The sequence below is a fragment of the Anolis sagrei genome, chromosome 5 (assembly GCF_037176765.1).
Source record: "Anolis sagrei isolate rAnoSag1 chromosome 5, rAnoSag1.mat, whole genome shotgun sequence".
Lineage (NCBI taxonomy): Eukaryota > Metazoa > Chordata > Lepidosauria > Squamata > Dactyloidae > Anolis > Anolis sagrei.
In genome coordinates this window covers 46,717,869-46,740,339 of record NC_090025.1, presented here as the reverse complement: position 1 = coordinate 46,740,339, position 22,471 = coordinate 46,717,869, and positions in this window count along the sequence as shown.

The window sequence follows — 22,471 nt, the reverse complement described above, 5'->3', positions numbered from 1 at the left end:
AAATATTCAGAGGGAAAAATCCCCAAAGTAAAGCTTGATCTTGCCACATGGGCAGAGGCGGCCCTAGGTAATGTTCAACGGTAAGCAAACAGTATTTTGCGCCCCCCCCCCCCCCAACCAATCACTGATATATATTTTCTGTTCATCGTGGGAGTTCTGTGTGCCATATTTGGTTCAATTCCATCATTGGTGGAGTTCAGAATGCTCTTTGATTGTAGGTGAACTATACTTCCCAGTAGCTACAACTCGTATATGTCAAGGTCTATTTTCCCCCAAGAGTGCCTCAAGAACGCCCTTGGGCAAAATCAACTATACTGCAAATGCTTACTTTGCGTAATGGGGTGCACTACACTAATATTTTGGAATACCCTATTGTAGGCTCGGAGTTTTTCGCAAATGCTGAAGCTCATTTGAGTAGTTCGCCATTTTATATAAGGGATGCTATTTTGAAAATTTTAAACCATATGGAAATATATCTTGCAGTATATTTTAAAGGCATTCATGCTATTCCTGTTTAGAGGAGCCAAAACTATGTCCTCTCTACTTGTTTATTAAGTATAGGCAGTATAAAAGTATAAGGAAATGAGATATATGGCTTTGGAAATAAAGGTCATTGAGCTCAGCACTGCCAATCTGATTACAGTTCCAACTGCAATTTTTAATGCTTCTAATCAGTATTTATTCCTAGTGGGCCAAAATGCATGCATTCAAAACTGATATGCGTCTACGTCTAGTCACTCGGGGGGGGGGGGGGGGGGGGTTAACCAGTTCACCTTTTATTGCTTTGACTGTTCTTTGATGAAGTAAAGACAAACGTGCTGATTCCAGATACTTTTTAATTGTATGTCTGGAACACTTTCAAATTAATAAATTACAGTAAAATCAGAGGTGCATCTTGAATAATCATTTTAATGTGCTGCTTTCATCAAAATGTGAACTCCCTTTAAGTTTAGCATGTACCCAAGTCACAACACCTTGGGATGAGGGTGCTGAATTTCTTTCACAAGTGTCAACATGTCATGCTATCTAAACAAGGAGCAAGGAAACAATCCAAGAACATCTGCTGCAATGGACCAGAGCTCCACTTAAGGCCCTTCCACTCAGCTGAATAAAATCCCACATTATCTGCTTTGAACTGGAATATATGACAGTGTGGACTCAGATAACCCAGTTCAAAGCAGATATTGTGGGATTTTCTGCCTTGATATTCTGGGTTATATGGTTGTGTGGAAGGGCCCTTACACCCGTAGAAACTGGCAACATAACACTATGTTAATATTCAAACAAGATGAATACAAAGCCCTTCCACACAGCTCTCCCTATATCCCAGAATATCCCAGAACTAGGTTATCTGAGTCCACACTGCCATATAATCCAGTTCAAAGCAGATAATGTGGGATTTTCTTCTTTGATAGTCTGGGTTATACGGCTGTGTTATACGGCCCACAGATCTCACAACCTCTGAGGATGCCTGCCATAGATGCAGACAAAACGTTAGGAGAGAATGCTTCTGGAACATGGCCATATGGCCCGGAAAACACACAACAACCCACAGTTATTACATTCTCCCAGTATTACTTAATTTGGTATTGTGAATGTGGTATCTTAGAAGTTCCCAGATTCCTGATAACTCTAGGGGTTTTTTGTTTTTGTTTTTGTTGTTGTTGTTTTTTGAGTTCTGGAGACCTGCTGTTGGTCATTGCAGACAACATAATGCTAAGGGCCCTTCCACACAGTCCTATATCCCAGAATATTAAGGCAGAAAATCCCATATTACCTGCTTTGAATTAGAATATGTGGCAGTGTGGACTCAGATAGCACAGTTCAAAGTAGATATTGTGGGATTTTCTGCTTTGGTATTCTGGGATAGAGGGCTGTGTGGAAGGGCCCGAAGTCAGTTGTGACTTTCCAAATATTATTTGATTCTCCTTCAGTCCTTTCCCACAAATATCCGAAGGGTGACAAATGCCCTATCTCTGGGCTAGACAGGCAAATACTCTGCCTGGTATAAGGAAGGTTATAAAAATAGAACATAATAGGCACAGATCAATAGATATACCATATTTTCCGGCATATAAGACGACTGGGTGTATAAGATGACCCCCAACTTTTACAGTTAAAATAGTTTGGGATATACTCACCATATAAGACTACCCCTCTTCCAACACACACCAAATAAAAATTTTAAAAGCATAAGATTTGAGTTTAATACGGTAATTCTCGTATTACTGTACCTCCTTCTCTGCCTCTAAGATCTCGCACATGTGCACCTGCACTGCTTCACTGTAGTCTTAAGGAGCAAGATCTGAGAGGCAGAGGAGGAGGTATGGTAATAGGATACAAGGGTGGGCCAGACAGGTAAAAGAGGTGTGTTTTTTCTGGGCCCAGAGACACTCTATTTCTTTTCCATACTTCGGGCACCCCGGACGCCTGCAGCTTGCTCTGTCCTTCACTTACACCTTCCGGGTGAGGTGCCCCTTCACCTCACCATTGGGACGGCATTAAGTCCATGAATCCTGATGAATGGATTTTCTTCTACCGTACTTGTACAGCATCGCCCTTAATGCTTTCATACAGTTGCTGCATATGGCAGGGACGCGGCCATTGCCATTTTTGAGCTCCCCCCACCATATGCGGCAACCACAGATTCTCCAATCTGGATTGGAAGTTTCAGCACGCACTCTATAAGACGACTCCTGGCATATAAGACGACTCCCGGTGTATAAGACAACCCCTGACTTTTAAAAAATAATTAATTAAATTTTTGATAACAACATAAGTGATGGAATCAAGACAGGGTAGGGGAAAAGGAGGAAAGGGGGGGGGGGAGAGTCCATAGCTAGAGGTGCAGGGTTGATGAGTGGGGGATACTTGTGGTCTTCCTTTTCTCTTCCTTTTTCTTTGTCCTTTTCTTTGTTTTCTGTCTCTGTTTTTTTTTTTACCTTATCGAGTTCTTTCCATTATAAAGTTCGTAACTGTGGTCCAATCAGTCTCCCCTTTTATTTTCCCTTGTTTGTTTCTAAGTTTTTGTGTAAGACTGCCCATATTCATAATGTCTGACACTTTCAGTATCCAATCTCCAATACTTGGTATGTCTTTCTCTTTCCATTTTTTCGTGTAGATGATTCTTGTAGCTGACCCCTGACTTTTGAGAAGATTTTCTTGAGTTAAAAAGTAGTCTTATACGTCAGAAAACATGGTATTTTTGATTAATGTTGTTGGCCACATAGGTCTTGTTCTTCTGTTTTATTCTTCTTTCGTTTGTATATTCTGTCTGTCAAAATAAAAAAAATGCTTAGTTCAATGACAGTTTCTCTTACATTTACTATGGCCTCAGTTCTCTTATTAGTCCTGACTAGAGTAACTTCATTCATCAATGCAATGTATCAATGTGTTGACTTGCCATTCAAACATTGATGGAGTACAGCTATAATATTTGGCACTAACAAATAGGATGCCAGACTCTCCCCACACCCACCCCATGTATTCACATAGTTCTGCATTCCTCATTCCTCCAAGCAATCTTTCTAATTCATGAGCTTTGTGCAATTTTTCACAAACCCTTAAAATAAGGTTATATAAACAAAGGATTATCTATTATTGTTCCAGAGCTACAAACATTGCACTGATATAAAGATTACAGACAGAATGACATCAACAAAAATTGGGAATCAACCATTGTATCTAGTTTTTTAAACAACTGAGAAATGCAAAAGGCAGTTTAACAAGACCATACAGGTTTTCAGCTGTTATTTGCACTGTCAATTTGCACCTAAGGTGTTTTTTTTACCTAACTAGTCACTTTTCACCATTTTGGTGGGCAACAAAAACCATTGTTATGTTTTTGTTGTCCTTCAAATAATATTCATTTTGTGTGACTTCAAATAATGTTCATCTTATGACAACCATAAGGCAAACCTAAGATAGGGTTTTTGTGGCAAAAGTTGTTCAGAGAGGGGTTGCCTTTGCCTTTCTCTGAGACCATGAGAGTGTGATTTTCACAAGCTCACCCGGTGGGTTTCCATGGCTGAGTAAGACTTCAAATCCTTGCCACCAAAGGCATATTCCATAGTTCAAATCATTACACCACACTGACACTTATCAGGGAATACGTTCATCAAAATCATAGATATGCATACAATTGGAGTCCGTTTTTTCAACAGAGAACTTGCTCTCTATTAATTGTTTTCCACAATGTCTGAATAGAACGATCATATTACATCTCCCTTCTCTCAACTTCTTTGCCAAAATTTGATTTTCAAATAAAAGTAACTATATATTGTTGAAGGCTTTCATGGCTGGAATCACTAGGTTACTTTAAGTTTTTCAGGCTGTATGGCTAAGTTCCAGAAGCATTCTCTCCTGACATTTTGCTTGCATCTATGGCAGGCATCCTCAGATCTCACAACCTCTGAGGATGCCTGCCATAGATGCAGGTGAAACATCAGGAGAGAATGCTTCTGGAACATGGCCATATAGCCCAAAAAACTTACAACAACCCAAAAGTTGTATCTTTGTATCAGGAGAAATGCAAGATAAAAATAAATAAACAAACACATTTTGTTTTGCAAAAAATTATAAAGAAACCTAGGCGACTATTGTATAATATTTACAGAGGACAAAGCCCCATTGAATCCAGTGGTGCACAGTTCTACACAGACATGTACTAGATTTCCCTGTGAAACATAAATATGTGCATTTCAACATGCTTAGTTAGAAAAAGTATCTTATATGTCATTTTAAAACAGCGGCTGTCAGGTGCCAGTGGAAAATTAACCTGCTGGTACATGAAGATTCAAAATTATAACCACAAGGTATGTTAACACTGAAAATATGTTACAGTGCAGTAAAATAATTTTACCTTGACATTGTGAATCATAAATCCTTTTTTAAATGCACACCAAAATAAAACTCAAAATAAGGTGATTTGAACTCCTCATAGGGTGGTTCCAGACACCACTTTAACCCAAGTGCAATCGGGTTTCTTAAAAACTATTGCATTCAGGTAAAAGTCCAGACATCTCCCCCCCAACATCTGCACTTTCTTGGGAAGAGGGGAAGGCTTCCAGATACCTTGCCAGACTTTCTAGCAGGGCACCCGGACACAAAACAAAAGCCCCCAGAAAAGCCTGTTAAAAAATAACTGACCCGGCCACCATGATTCTGCTGCTGGAGCTCTCCTGGCACATAGAATTGACTCTTTTCCTCTCCCCCCTCCCCTTCCTGGCACATTTCCGTGCACCAGGAGTACTCCAGCAGAGTAATGATGGCCAGGTAAGTTATTTTCTTTTTTAAAGGCTTTTGAAGGGGTTGGGGGGGGGGGCTGTCTTAGGCTCCAGGAGCCCAAGAAACCTAAGACAGCTGTGTAGAAGGGCACCAGAACTTGTATGGCACAATCCCCGGTCCCCATCTACACAGAGCCCGCAGCTGGAAAGCCCTGGGTCTTCTGAAAAACCTTGGTCTTTCCAGCTGTCAAATTACTTCAGCACAAAGCAAGGTTTTCCTGCTGAAGGAATTGGTTTGTGCTGAAGGAATTGGTTTTTACCTGAATCATTGTTTGGACACCCCAGGGGGGGGGAAACATGACAGGATGCGCACTTTAGGTATTGTCTGGATGCGCTCATAGATGCTGTTTTGCTCTTAGTTTCTGACTTGCAATTTTTGTCTTTTTAATCTGTCTAAGCATGCTTTCCTATTAGCTAATGTTTGGAAATTGAAGTCCAGTTGGCTTGCAAATTTTGATTTGGTGACCAAGGTCCTTCATCCCTGAGGCACACTAGAGATATAGGGAATCTGTGCTAATGCTTTTATGTCAAGTTGCTTTGAGTCCTCTTTGGGGAGATAAAGCAGGGTATTATTATTATTATTATTATTAATAATAATAATAATAATAACTTTTCACACTATACAGCTGTAGCACTACAATTTCACTCTAACTGCCACTGCTGTATCCTATGGAATCCTGAGATTCATAGTTTGAGGCACTAGAGTTCTTTGGCTGAAGTGTATGAGGGTCTTTTCAGGGCTGCTTCCATGCTGTGGTGCTTCTTTCCAAACAAAACAAAGCTGTCCCATTTCATGCTGCCCATATAAGTTCAGCAACTCAGGGGACTGGTCTCCGAATGTTATTCTTTGATTCTGGTTCAACAGATATTTGCATCCAATGAAGTAGACTTAGGTCTACAAAAGCTTGTGCTACCATCTTCTTTCTTTCATTTAGTCCCAAAGATATTACCAGATCGCTTTGCGTAATGAAGCATGTTCTTAACTCTATGAATGACACACACACACACACAATGTTTACACACACACACACACAATGTTGTTGTTCGTGTTGTATCAATTTAATTGCCATGGCACCATTCTCCACAATCCTGGGGTATGTGGTTTGTGAAGGTAAACAGATTTTTTTTCCAGACATTTAGTAGAGAACTCTTAGGTATCTCACCAAATTAAAAACCCCAGGATTCCTGATCCAAGCCATATGACCTTGGAGGTGTCTATGGACAATGCTGGTTCTTCGACTTAGAAATGGAGATGAGCACCACCCTCCAGAGTCGGACGCAGCTAGACTTAATTTTAGGGGAAACCTTTACCTTTACTTAGGGCTTCTTTACTGTGTGCCAGGGCCCTTGTGCCCATTTGGTGCCTTTTATAAGTTTAGGGCCTCTTTCGTATGTGCCAGGGCTCATTTTGCCTTTTATAAGTAGCTTTGGACCTCTTCAGTGTGTGCCAGGGCCCATTTTGCCCTCAGCCTGAACACTTTTTAAAATACACAAACTTTACAGGAAATGTAAAACTGCCCTGGGAAAAGAGAATTTTGTCAATTTCCCCAACAGGCTTTCTTTCTTTCACAATCTTTATGGTAATAAGAGGGTCAAATGATAAAATGCTTACCCTGACCTTTGGTTCAACAAATGCTTCCCTGGTCTCCACTACCTTGACAAAAGAAAGAAAGCAGGCCTTGTAACGCACCTTTAGAAGTTTATCATTTTTCCAATCATCAAAATGGAGAATAGTAAATTCTGCTCTTTGAATCCTGTTATTGCATGTATTATGGATTGCTGTGTTAATAGTGCTCTCTTTCAACAGGTTTCTCATTAAACCACGATGCTGGGTACTGATTTTCCACACCAGCGCTCCCATTTCCTCACCACATAATTTGGGTTTTCTCAACCATTGTGAGAATCCAGCCAGAAGCAGTTGCCTATGATGGCAGAAATATAAAACAAGGGAGAAACTCAAAAAAGGAGATTTAGTCATTACCAGCAGGAACCGTGAGACTGATAGAGGGAGAGGAAGAGAGAGTGTGTGTCATGTACCATGACGTGACAACCTTTTCTGTACATTTCTGTCCTGACCGAATATTAATTCAGCCCCTCAACACATATGGCTGGTTTGGTGTTATGAAATGCATCAGTGCATTGGATGGGAACAACCAGTATCTACTCATGCAACAGGCCCTGCAGAGTTTCCTAATAATGAGCTGGTAATGAACTTCCTAAGGAGCCCCTGATGGTGCAATGGGTTAAACCCTTGTGCCAACAGGACTGAAGACCGACAGGTCAGAGGTTTGAATCCAGAGAGGGTGCGGATGAGCTCCCTCTGTCAGCTCCAGCTCCCCATGGGGGAACATGAGAGAAGCCTCCCACAAGGATGGTAAAACATCAAAACATCCGAGCATCCCCTGGGCAACATCCTTGCATACAGTCAATTCTCTCACAGCAGAAGTGACTTGAACTTTCTCAAGTCACTTCTGACATGAAAAAAAAACTTTCTACAATACATGATTTCATTCAAGGAACTTGAGGCAACATGGATCACACATGATTCGATCATCTGGAGAGTAGGGCCTCTCCAGATGATCGAAGAGATTGTGTGGGTTCGTACACAGAAATGCGGTCACGCAGGTAGGCGGGTCCCAAACCGTTCAGGGCTTTGTAGGTAAGAACCTGCACCTTGAATTGGGACCGGAAATTGAATGGCAGCCAGTGGAGCTCCTTGAACAGGAGGGTTGACCGCTCTCTGTAAGTTGCACCAGTTAGTAACCTGGCTGCCGCCCATTGTACCAATTGAGATTTCCGGGCCATTTTCAAGGGCAGCCCCACATAGAGTGCATTACAGTAATCCAATCTGGAGGTGACTAAGGCATGGACCACCCTGGCCAGATCTGACTTCATGAGGTATGGTCGCAGCTGGTGCACAATTCTTAATTGTGCGAAGGCCCTCCCGGCCACTGCTGACACCTGGGCTTCAAGCGTAAGTGATGAGTCCAGGAGGACAACCAGGCTGCGGACCTGTGACTTCAGGGGGAGTGCAACTCCATCCAGTACAGGTTGCCACCCTATACCCGGCTTACGATCGACCAGGAGGACCTCTGTCTTGTCGGAATTGATCCTCAGCTTGTTCCTCTTCAGACAGCCACAGTGGCCAGGCACTCGTCCAGCACCTGATGGCAGAGACTATTTTCTCAGAAAGAAAAATTATGTCCCAAGTGGAAGAACCTCTGGCAAGTGGGCCACATGTAGCTCCACTTGGCCCACTGGCCTCCTGCCAGGCCTCTTTTCCTCTTGTGTCTTCACTCTTTTGTTTATCTCGGAGGTCCATTCATAGTATGCTGTTATAGCACTGTGATTCCATTTTAACTGCCCTGGCGACATTGTATGTAATCCTGGGTCTGAAATTTACAGAGGGATGTTTAGAATTTATAGACTTAGATCTCTAGTGTCTCCACAAACTAAAACTTCAGGATTCAATAGGATACAGCAGCTACAGAAAAGCCATAGTTCTATAACCATGCAAAGTGAAAGCGCACCAAGAGTTCTTAAGCTCTGGTTCAAGAATTCCTAGAGAATCCATAGGTAAGCTTTATGGTCGATGAGTAATGTAAAAAATATATTATTATTTTCCCCATCACATGAAAATGTAGCTTTTCTAAAATTCCTGTATGTGAAGGAAATTGAACTCTAATTTATTTTGTGTAAATGAAATTGGTGTCCATTCCATAAAATGAATTACTCGCAAATCTTTCTAGGTATTTTTCAGGCAAGGGGGTTTACAGTTTTATTTTGATTCTCCAAGAGACCTGTGACCTCCCTAGGTAAAAACTATTGCACTTTATGTCACAGCTGTTTCTTGTTGTACAGCTTGTGAAGGAAATTTAAATGTTCCCACCTGTTGAACGCTATTCAGCTGAGCAGTGGACAATAGCTAAGAAGTAGTCTTAGGCTCCTTCCACACAGCTGAATAAAATCCAACATTTTCTGCTTTGAACTGGATTATATGGCAATGTGGGCTCAGATAACTCAGTTCAAAGCGGAAATTGTGGGGTTTTCTGCTTTGACATTCTGGGTTATATGGCTGTGTGGAAGGGCCCTATATTCTCTGAAGGCACTAGGTCAGCCCTGAGGAGTACCAGGATAGGATGCCACCAACAAATACCAGATCCTGTAGGACGCATTTCAGAGTAGGAATTGGCAAAACCTCCTCTGAAAATTCCCTGCTTAGGAGAACCCTATGAAATCCACAGAGGACCCTTCCACACAACCTTAGAATATCAAGGCAAGAAATCCCACAATATCTGCTTTGAACTTGGTTATCTGAGTCCACACTCAGATAAAGTGGGATTTTCTGCCATGATATTCTGGAATATAGGGGTGTGTGGAAGGGCCCAGAGTTGCAATAAGTTGACAGGCAACTTCAGTCATATGCACAAAGCTAAGCTGCAGGATGTTTTATCCCTCTTTTGCACAATCCTCAGAGATCAGCTGATCAGAACATGGAGGTGCATGGAGATTGCAAGGAAGGTGATGTTTAATACTTCTCACAGTCCTCCCTTTCGTACACCACTAAACAAAACTGGTGATAAGCAGGAGACTGGGAAGTGCATATGTGCTTGAGACCAGTGTATATAGTGTAAGGGTAGTGTTTGTAAATCACGATACTTTCGTGTTCAATGTGACCCCTAAGCAAGAAGAGAGAAAGGTTCTCCACATCTGTATTATATACTGACTAATGTAGGGATGCCCCCCCACCCCCGATGGTGCAGCAGGTTAAACTGCTGAGCTGCTGAACTTGCTGTCCGAAAGATTGGCGGTTTGAATCTGGGGAGCGGGGTGAGCTCCCAGTGTTAGTCTCAGCTTCTGTCATCCTAGCAGTTCTAAAACATGCAAATGTGAGTAGATCAATAGGTACCGCTTCTGTGGGAAGGTAACAGTGCTCCATGCAGTCATGCTGGTCACATGACCTTGGAAGTGTCTAAGGATAATGCTAGCTCTTTGGCTTAGAGATGGAGATGAGCACGACCCCCCAGAGTCAGACACAACTAGACTTAATGTCAGGGGGAAACCTTTACCTTTACTTAATGTAGGGATACCATGTCCTGCTGTATTGTTTCAAAGGCATAGATAAATAGGATTAGCTATTCCCTCTCACTTTCCAAATGTACATTTTAAGTCCAACCTGAATTTCAGCGTAAGACTACAAGCCCTGGATTCATATCTCACATCAGTCTTAGATCACAATATAACTTTGGGTAAATCACAACAGTTTATCTGTCTGCCAAAAGGAAGCATTATTAGTTTGCTCATTCTTTTCTCATTAAGAATCGCAATATCATCCTGTGAACCTGCTCTATGTTTATGTGAAAAGAAGTATTAAAAAGATTAAGGAGAGAAGCACAATGCAATTCTCTTCCCTAAAAGAGAAAAACCAAATTTTAAACAGATTTTAAAGCCAGGCCCATCAATTGAATTGTCATGTGGTTTCTCGCTGCTAGTAGGAACAGTGAAGTTAGGAAGAGCAGAAAAATATTTGTGCTCCTAAAATTAGACAGAGGGTGGGCTTCCTAGAGCAAATCATTGGCAAGCATTACCAGGAGCCAACTAAATCCACTCTATATTTAACATACAGTAGGTATGAGATAGATTCTCAAGTATCTGAGAGAGCGCAAGTGCTACGTACTGTAAGACTAGCATTTGGTTTCATAGGTCTTTGCCAAACATATCGCTAAAATAATGTCATATATCACTTGCCAAGAATCTGTAGTATGTCGTTAAAGGCCACTGTCCCTGTGTAAAGCCTGATAAAAATAAAAGTGAGGCAGTTGATAGCTGCTGGTAGAGCACATGAAAAGGATGGGCTTTTGTTTGGTGCTGAATCCCTTCTGCTATTGTTTCTCCTTTGAACCCTGCCACCAAGCAATGGCAGCTGGATTTATGATCCCGATACTACACAAGGCTCAAAATATCTGCAAGTAGGGAATTTCAGTGAATGTAACTCTCCTATTTTCTGTAAAAGAGAAACTCCAGTTAATGGATACTGAAGTTTCTGAAAATCAAAATATGACATTTGGAGGGAGATTTTGCATTGGGAAGTTAGGCACATATTAATTCAATGAATGAATGAATGAATGAATGAATAAGTGTATCCATTATCTATCTGTCTGTCTGTCATGTAAATATCTGATATGCAGGATATATTTTCATTCACTGGACCAAATTTAGCACAAATACCCAATAAGCCCAAATTTGAATAGTGGTAGGTGGGGTGGGGGTTGAGTTTGTCATTTGGGAGTTGGAGTTGCTGGGATTTATAGTTCACCTACAATCAAAGAGCATTCTGTACTCCACCAACAATGGAATTGAACCAAACTTGGCACCCAGAACTCCCACAACCAACAGAAAATACTGGAAGGGTTTAGTGGGCATTGACCTTAAGTTTTGGAGTTGTAGTTTACCTACATCCAAAGAGCACTGTGGATTCGAACAAGGATGGATATGGACCAAGCTTGGCACAAATACTCAAATTTGAATACTGGTGGAGTTTGGGGAAAATAGACCTTGACATTTGGGAATTGTAGTGGCTGACATTTATAGCTAACTTACAATCAAAAAGCATTCTGAACTCCATCAATGATGGAATTGAACCCATCTTGGTACAAAGAACTCCCATGACCAACAAAAAATACTGCAAGGGTTTGGTGGGCATTAACCTTGAGTTTTGGCGTGTCAGTTCACCTACATCCAAAGAGCAGGAGGAGGGCTTTTGGTGGGAGGATTTGCTGTGTGTTTCCAAAAAGGAAGAGCAGGGCAGGTGAAGAGATTTTCAGCCTTCTCTGACAAAGGGGTTCCTAAGACCATCAGAAATATGTGTTTTCTGATAGTCTGTGATGACGCTCTTTGAAACCCCCTTGCGAGCCCCCCCCGTCCCCCGGGGTCCCAGCCTCCAGGTTGAGAAACACTGATCTAGACATATGGGAACCAAATGACAACAAAAGAGTATGATTTTTTTTAGCTTCACGTGCTGTTTATTTTACCCTTTTGATGAAGTTATATAAATTAGGCACTGCTTTGAAATTCCATGAAAGGTGGCATGCTTCCTTCATTGCCCACTTTTAGGGAGTGTATGGAAACAGTTTTATTTCATCAGCCATTTTTAAAGTTGTGGCTTGTAAATTATTTTAAAGCCACCTGCTTCTTTCAAATCACTCTGCTTTTTTGACAGGGTTTCATTTGTAATTTGTTTCATTATTTTATGGTTGTGGATCCTACATGCACTTTGTGAAACACCTGAAAGGTAGATACAGTAATTTCCTAAATTATATTCTTCTACATATGGTTGTTAACTGAATTTGCCGGTCCATTGCAACCAAGGCAATGACATTTTTACAAATCATTTGTTTTAAGAAAATAATCTAAGGAGATATAGAAGAAAGGAGATGATGTTTTGAAATGTTAGTTCTTACCAGGATTTTCTAGAAGCCCCGCTAGAAGATTTTTATTGTTAACACAATTGTCTAAATTCCTTTGGTCTTTTATGTGCTCTTTTTATAAAAACATTTGCTCTCTTTTTTAAAAACATGTGCTTTGTTTTACATCAACCTTCGCCTTTTATTCACAAGCTGAAGCGAACATGATGGCAAATAACAAAGTGAGTAAGAACAACAGATAGTATAGAGACAGAAGCCTGCTGCCTGGATTCATCTTAAATTAGATTATTTATTAATACAGCATAATTTTCAATTGACACTGATCATTTACTGGCAGTCTCCAATAGGATATACATGATTATTTTTTAACATATCTCCATTCCATCCCCTGTTCAGATATCAGCCAGCACGCCAACGCCTTAAATCAAGAAATAGTTTTTTTAAGATCTACAGAGATACTCTCTGGAACACCTCAGCAAGCGAGAGTCCAAACGTGGCAGGCTAAAACCTGAAACCTCAACCCATGGCTCATACCAGATGAGAGACTCCCCCTTGGACACAAAGAAGACTGAGCGACTTGAAAGGCGCTGAACAGGCTGCACTCTGGCATGACGAGATGCAGAGCCAACCTTAAGAAATGGGGCTACAAAGTGGAATTCACAACATGCAAGTGTGGAGAAGAGCAAACCACGGACCACTTACAGCCTGAGCCCTGCCACATGCACAATGGAGGACCTTCTTATAGCAACATCAGAGGCACTCCAAATAGCCAACAACTGGTCAAAGGACGTTTAGCATAATGCCAAGTTTAAAGAAATTGTTTGTGTTTTTAAATACATTACAACGATACCATCGGTTCTGATATGATAAATAAATAACATAAAAATCTTTATCCATTGATACATTCAAAATATATGTGACACCATTTGTCACTGCATAAAAATATAAGCAATGACCCTCTATTTATAGTTTTTGTTAACTTATATGGGCAAAGCATTTCTTCATCATTTTATCTGCCCAATATATTAATAGCCAATTAAATATGGCAGCTGTTTAAAATAAGAACTCAAAGGAGGGACCGCTCTATCGCAGCTGTCAGGTCAACTCCCCGTTTTAATAAATTGTAAGTCAATTACTTGAGTTGAAGCTTGTATGAAACTGATTAGAAGACTCAGGGTCAGAGATCGAATGCTCGGCCGATCAAAGGTATGGAGGTTCTTGGACAGAACAGAATTGGGACTGTTCCTCTGAACTGGAATGTAAAATTTCATGTGGCCAAAACATCTCCTCCACAGTACAAAACTCTTGCTTTGCAAGGAATCCCTGGATTGTTTGGTTAAAAGCTTACAATCAAACAAAACGTGTGTTTTCGTACAGCTAAATACAGGGTTGTACATCTGGGAACAAAGAATGCAGGCTATGCCTTGAGGAAGGGAGACTCCCTTCTTGGAAAGCAGCCCATTAAGAAAAATGGGTTGAGGTCTTTTTTAGATAACTGCCACTAACTTGAGATCCCCAAGGAGGTCTTTTTAGTACACAAACATATAAGAAAACATTATCCCAGAAAGCTCCTTAACAATAGAGTCAACAAATTATGTTTTTAGTGGCGTACATAAGTTTTTAAAATCTATACTTATGAATGCAACAAGTGCATATTTGTGTCTTATAGATTTTTCTAAGCAAAGAGTAACACTGGGTTGTTACTAGTTCAATATATAACTCTTGAAAATACCAAGCTGGCTTCTGTGTAATGTCTGAAGGCTCCAGGAGACATTACACATTTTGCCTGTTTTAGAGAAGTGAATGCTATTTTAGTCCTCATTCATGTCCATAGTTTTCAAGCTGGGGGAAGTAATAATATAATAATAATAACTTTATTTTTGTACCCCATCTCCATCTCCTCAAAAGGACTCAGGGTGGCTTACATGGGGATGAGCCCAATAAACACAGTTAAAATATAACACATTTAAATCCATAGCAACAGCATAAAACACAATAAAACCAGCATTATAACAAAACATAAAAGCAAACATCAACCAACAACCAATGAACCTGCCATGATAATCAGTTTCCAGACATAAGTGGGCGGACCGGTGCAAATCAATTGTAAGGATAGGGCTAGTGGATAAAGTGCATAAGTCAATTGGCAACAGCAAGGATAGAGGGCAATGCGAGATAGAGCATTATAACTTTGAGTACAGAACAATAGTAAAGTGCAAGGGTCCTAGCTAGGGCCAAGTTTTCAGAGAAATTGTCTAGTCAAAAGCACAGTGGAACATCCATGTCTTTAAATGATTGCTGAAGATTTAAGGTTCAGGACCTGCCTATCTTCGAGATCGCATCTTCCCCTATGAGCCAGCACATACTTTAAGTTTATCTGGGGAGGCTCTGCTCTTGCTTCTGCTGCCATCTCAAGCATGGCTGGTGGGAACAAGAGAAAGGGCCTTCTCGGTGGTGGCCCCTCTGCTCTGGAACTCGCTACCCAAGGAGATCAGATTGGCACCTACCCTTTCCATTTTCTGCAAGGAGTTAAAAACCTGGATGTTCCGCTGTGCATTTGATTAGGCAGTTCACGAGAGAATTGGATAGATCTCGTCATAGCTCTTTGCACTTTCATTGGTCCCCACCTGTAATCCTGTTACTGTAAATACCTAAGGACATTACCCTCCCAGCTGTGATCTTAACTGAACTGAAGCACACCTTGCACTTTCCCTGGGCTCTCTCTAGGAACGATTGCACATTTCCTGATCCTTCTGCACTCATCACTTAATCTTTCAGCCATTATACTGTTTTGAAAATGTGTATTGTAATTGTAATGCTTTTCTGATGTTGTTGTCGATTTTATTTTGTTTTATTTTATTTTATTGTGTGTGTTTTTAATCTGTATTTTTGGGCTTGTCCCCTTATAAGCCACCTCGAGTTCCTTCGGGGAGATGGTGGCAGGGTATAAAAATAAAGTTGTTGGTTTTTTTTATTATTATTGAGTCACACTATTATTAGTCATACTAAACACTGCTCTTATGTGAAGTACCGTGTTCATTTCTAGGCACCTCATTTTACGACAGATATGGATCCGTTGGGATGATCAAGAGGCAAAGTTGAGGGAGCTGGCCATGTTCAACTTGGTTATTTATTTATCATGTCACAAGCAAGTTGAGGATACAGTTAAAATGCATTTAAAAACACAAATTTGGTATTACACTAAATGTCCTTTGACCAGAAGCTAGCCACCTGGAGTGCCTCTGGTGTCGCTGTGAGAAAGTCCTCCATTGTGCATGTGGCAGGGTTCAGGCTGCATTGTAGTAGGTGCTCTGTGGTTTGCTCTTCTCTGCACTCGCATGTTGTGGACTCCACTTTGTAGCACAATTTCTTAAGGTTAGCTCTTCATCTCATGGTGCCAGAGCGCTGCCTGTTCAGTGCCTTCCGTGTCGCACAATCTTCTGTGTGCCCAGGAAGGAGTTTCTCATCTGGTCTCAGCCACTGATTAAGGTGCTGGGTTTTAACTTGCTAACTTGATGGTGTAAAGACTGAGGAGTGACATGACTGCACTCTTTAAATACGGTACTTCTAGGACAGTCTCAGACTCAGAGAGAAGGAGCAGACCTGTTATCTGCTGCCACAGAATATAGAACTCAGTCTAATATTCTGAACTGAAAGATCAGGGTCCCAAGCTACTTAGGGTTTTATTTACTATATTTATTCAATGGAAACACCTTCAGAACAAGTATTATATGATATCAGAACGTAGTTTCACTGAGCCAGTACTGCATTTTGTGCTAGTTGCAGTTTTCTAGGACAGCCCCACATATAATGCATCAAAGTATTCTAATTGACATGTTACCAGAGTATGAATGGCTGTGCAGAGAATGAAGATACGTGTGGAGATACATTTCATTTCAGAAAATACTAGATTGATACATACTCACCTAGGGAGAGGGAATGGAAAGTCCTTGATATTGACCTGAGCTCCCAGGAAATAAATCAGGATGAACAAAACATCAGAAATAAAATACGATCTCAGAAATAAAACCAGAAAGCACATGAACAAAACCTGGGACTTCCAGAGCGGTTTTAAATCCAGCTGGAGGCAGTATGGGAGCACCCATCTAATCTCTACTTTGAAGGATACTTCTGTTAATTAAGTTATAACATTTAATGCTTGTAACTGTCTGTTCTGGGGATAATTTCTTAAGATCTCTCCCATCATAATCGTCTCCAAAATGCTGGATTTTGACTTAATTTACGACAAGTTCTTATCATAATGAAACAACTAGGGTGTGTTTATCACATTTAATATTTTGGCCTATTTATTTGTATAACTCATTATGCTATCACTAAAGAAGTATAAAAGTCTTTCAGTATATGGAAATGACTGAACAAAATTCCCTTATGGTTAAAGATCTAAAGATAATTTATCCCACATACTAACAATTATCTGGTCAAAGCTCCTTTGAAACTCTAAACTAACATGTCAGTACAACACCTTGGAATCAATTGGAAGGAGGCCAGTGAAAGCTACCCTTTAAATACCAAGGGTATTGCATAATGTAAACAGGCTAAATACTGACTGCACATAGTTTTAAATGTCTTTTGCAGCAATAAAATTAAGAATATTTCAGAATACTAAAACTTGATGTGTTTTTCTTATAATTAATGTATGAGCCACCCCCACCCCCTTTCAAAACAACTGATAAGAATTTAAAAGAGCAAATTCTCATCAACTGAGGCTTAAGTTTAACTGCTAGTCCCAATTACAGCATACATACTGAATCAATTAAAACATGGTATCTATACTCAATTGTACATTCTACTGATTCAGAGAGTCTATTGGGACTAACAATTGAATTTATGATCAAATCACAACCTCATAACTTGTGAGGACCAAAAATGTTGCTTTTAATAAGCAGCCTGGACCTACATTGGTGTAATTTTCTACTGAAAACAAAGGGGAGAGATGGTCTGGGCCATAATCATCACAGGTAATGACCCATGGCCAAGTATAATTGCCTTTCAAGTGTAGGGTCTTGGTGGTACGTCCATAGGTGATTGTAGAGTATATCAGAGGTTAAGATCATCCGAGGAAGCCCTGTTCTCAGTCCCACCTCCTTCGCAGGTGCAACTGGTGGGAATGAGGGACAGAGCCTTCTCAGGGTGACCACTTGGCTTAGGAACTCCCTCCCCAGTGAAATTAGATCAGTGCCCTCCCTCTTGGCCTTCAAAAAGAAAGCAAAGACATGGCCTTTGATCAGTAAAGTAATGCAGCACAAGAAATGAATAGGGAATATGTGCAATTTCAGATTATGTGATTTTTTAAAAAATGTTTATACTGGGATGTTTTAATTCTATGTCTTAATGCCTAAACACTGCTTATGTTTTATGGTTCAATATGATTTAATAGTTTTTAATTCATAGTATATATTATTGTTTGTTGTTATGTTTTGGTTTTTCACATGTATATTTGGCATTGAATTTTGCCATGATTATGTTGGAAACCACATTGAGTCCCCTCAGGGGTGAGAAAAGTGGTATATAAATACAGTAAATAAATAAATTGAGACCTATTCTGGATCCACATGTTCTTTTGCATTGAGGATATCGATGGGCTTTGGAATGCCCTCCCTACTGAAATAAGATCAGCCACCTCGCTAATGGCATTTCGGAAAAAACTGAAAACTTGGATGTTCGAGCACGTTTTCAACTAATTTCCGATGTGATGTTGTTTTGACCATGGACTAGCAATCAAGGATAACGAATTGGATTACGACTTTAACTATGAGATGTTCCGGTCTGTATTGGTGGCCCAATACTATGTATGTATATGTATGTATTTTGATATTCTATTTTATATTTTTAAAGTGAATATTGTATTTTAAATATGTTGTAAACCGCAATGAGTCGCCGCACAGGCTGAGATATTAGCGGTATACAAGTGTACCAAATAAATAAAATAATAAATAAAAATAAAATAAATAAAAATAATGGGAAGGGGTTCCCAACAGGGGACCTAGCCACTCCTTGATAGAACTTATTAATCTGTAAATAATACAATCTGCTAAAGTTAAATCTATTGATTTGGAAGGATAATTGCAATTGCAGAGTTTCCTGAATCAAAGTTAAGCCCTTTGCTGCTTATGGTTCTAGACCCCAACCATTGCAGTTTGCATAGGAAAAAGTCTCCAAGTGAGGAAAATAGAAGTTATCTCCCTTACAGAAAACAAGCATGCTTCCCCCTGTGAATCAGGGAGCAAAAGCATTACATTTCCCTCCCCTCCCCTCATAGATCTAGAGTAGAATTTCTCAACCTGGGGGTCGGAACCTCTGGGGGGAGTCACGAGGGGGTGTCACAGGGGTCACCAAAGGCCATCAGAAAACACAGTATTTTCTGTGTGGAAAGTTTGACCAAATTCCATCATTGGTGGAGTACAGAATGCTCTTTGATTGTAGGTGAACTATAAATCCCAGCAACTACAACTCCCAAATGTCAAGGTCTATTTTCCCCAAACTCCACCAGTGTTCACTGAATATTTGTGCCAAGTTTGGTCCATATCCATCATTTTGTTTGTGTTCACAGTGCTCTCTGGATGTAGGTGAACTATATATCCCAGCAACTACAACTCCCAAATGACAAAATCACCCCCCCCCCAACCCAACCAGTATTCAAATTTGAGTGTACTGGGTATTTGTGCCCAAATTGATCCAATAAATGTAAGTACATCCTGCATATCAGATATTTACATTATAATTCATAACAGTTATGAAGTAATAATGAAAATAATGTTATGGTTGGGGGTCACTACAACATGAGGAACTGTATTAAGGGGTTGCAGCATTAGGCAGGTTAAGATCCACTGATCTAGAGCCTGGCTTCCAGAACAACATCGCAGAAGCTACTATGGCTAGAGGGTATGGGTGAAATCCGTAATCTCCCTCTTTTTGTTCCCACTGAGGAAATCAAGAACCTATTCACAGAGAATCCGAAAATGATAGCTAGAAAATCTGTCTGAGAACCCAATGTTTCATTTTTTGCACATGATAGTCAGTTAAATATTGAAAGGGGGAAATGGCATTGAATTCAGACTTCCTATTTGTATATATTTAGCATTAATATTTTCAAACATAAATAAATAGTTACAAATTATGTCAAACGCAGTTACTGAAGCAGGGGTATCTCAACGATTATAAAATGGAATACCAGGCACCTGTCTGGTATTTCATCATATAATCCAGCTCCTCTTAAACCTCTGAAATAGTTTTGGTCTTTGTAATTTCTTCTCACAATTTGTCAAAGTTAAATGAAGTCCTGGATATGTGCCTATGCACTAAATAACTCAATACGTGCAGAGTTCTTCCATCTGTCGACTCGGTGTCTGTTCTTGATGCGACTGTGAATAAAGGATCATAGTGTGACGAGATGCTGCATTACCATAAATCTGGTTTTGTGAAAGACCTTTCTGTTCACATGGTCTGCAGTTGGGGATTACCATGGTAATCTACACTGAAATATCAACCCCCAGATACATCAAAGAACCACTACAGTAGACTCCTCTACTTACTCACCACTTAAAGGTTAATTTGTCTAGAATATTTTCACAGCCCAAGTAATCTTTACTGAGATGGCAGAAATCAGCTTCACATTTACTAAAAGTGTGGCCAAGTACATTCTTTTTGTTTTCATGATCAGTTTCTTGCAAAGACAATTTTATATTGTGCTGCTAGCTGAGATTTTTAGAGGAAGTATCACACTGCTATTTTCCCAAGTATTTTATTTCTTATTCATCTGCTGTTATTTAAAATGTTGCTTTACAAATGCTACAAAATGTACATATGATTGCAACACCCTAAAGAAGTGGCAGTCCAAATTTAAAACAGTTACTCATTGAGGGAAATGTATTCAGTACTAGCAGGTACACGACTGAAACATGGACACAAACCTATATTATACTGTACAGAGATATGATTAAATTACTGGGGAAAATGGAAGGAAAAAGGAAGATGGGCTGATGAAGGAAAAGATGGATGGATGGATTGATGGTATCCTTGAAGTGACTGGCTTGACTCTGAAGGAGCTGGGGGTGGCCACGGCCAGCAGGGAGCTCTGGTTTGGGCTGGTCCATGAGGTCACGAAGAGTTGGAAGCGACAGAAATGATAAACAACAACATGATTAAATTGTCAGGGATTCCAGATTAACATCATAATCCTACATTATGATGATGTTTTTGTATGTTCATGAACACGTTTGGGAATCAGTGCAAACTGAAAATATTATGAAACTGTAATCCTATGCAGATAGGGAGTCTAGCTTTATATACTGAGCTGCCCATTAGATTCCTTCTGGAATCATTTTATATTCCATTTCTGAAGTTTTTATGAACCTAGCAGAACTATATCATATTATACAGAGCCCACTTGGATCAGGCTTGGAGATGCCAGAGGTGGAACCCTTGGTTGCCTGCTATAAAAAAAATTGCTGGGCACTTTGAGGGGAAAGTCACTCCTATTTATTCAGAAACTAACATCACAGTTATCATAGACTCCAAAAATGTGTCGATTGCACCTTTTGGTAAAACGTATTTGGATCAGTTTCAGTTGGATGACATGGATGAGATACTTGAATCAGTGTTCCACCACATATAAGAGTGGCCTTTGCTCATCTTGGCATATAAATCTAGCAGATGTGGATTGGTTCCAGATTGGTTCATCAATGACCTTGAGGCTCAACAATAAGGAAATACTAAGGACTCATGTTCTCTGTGAGTAGCAGCCTCTACAACCCTCAGCTTATATCCTTCTGAAATACTGTAGGATTCTTTAGGCTCCTTTCTACATGGTATGTCCTTTTCATAACAATGGCTACTTCTTACCACGTCTACCACAATATAGCAGTATTGAAACATGTTTTATCCAGAACTGTAATGGCTACTCCTACCTACATAAAACTCTCATGGCAAATTCCATCCATTTCACCATGAAATCATCTTGATAAGGTCTGATTCTCTGGGGCACTGATCCTATGCACATTTCCAAGACACCTCCAAGGTCATGTGGCCAGCATGACTGCATGGAGTGTCGTTACCTTCTGAAGAAGCGGTACCTATTGATCTACTCACACTTGCATGTTTTCAAACTGCTTGGTTGGCAGAAGCTGGGCCTAACATGGGGAGCTCATCCTGCTCCCTGGATTAGAACTGCCAAACTTTCGGTCAGCAAGTTCAGCAGCTCAACAGCTTAACCCACTGTGCCACTAGGAGGCTCCTTTGATGTAAACATGGGTATATGTATATACGCCAAAATTCAGATCTGGCAACTATAATTTAAAAATTGGGAAACATAACTTTGAAAATATTGCATATATCTATTCAGTAAGAATCTCCACTGAGTTCAATGGGACACTGCTGTTGTGTGTCTTCAAGGTATTAATAAGTTGTCTTGATAGAATTTGTTCAGAATTTGTTGTACCTTCCTTGGACACTGTGATTTGCCCATGGTTGCCCATTAGGTTTCCATTGCCAAGTGAGGATTCGAACTCTGGGTTCCCGGTATTCTAACCGAGCAGTCAGATCACTATTCAGTGCTAGCTCTTTTTCAACAGGACTTACTCCCAGATAAATAAAGATAAGACCACATATTAAATTGATCTAAAGAGTCCTGTATCTGTGTTGTCGAAGGCTTTCATGGCTGGAATCAGGGGTTGCTGTGAGTTTTCCAGGCTGGATGGCCATGTTCCAGAAGCATTCTCTCCTGACGTTTCACCCACATCTATG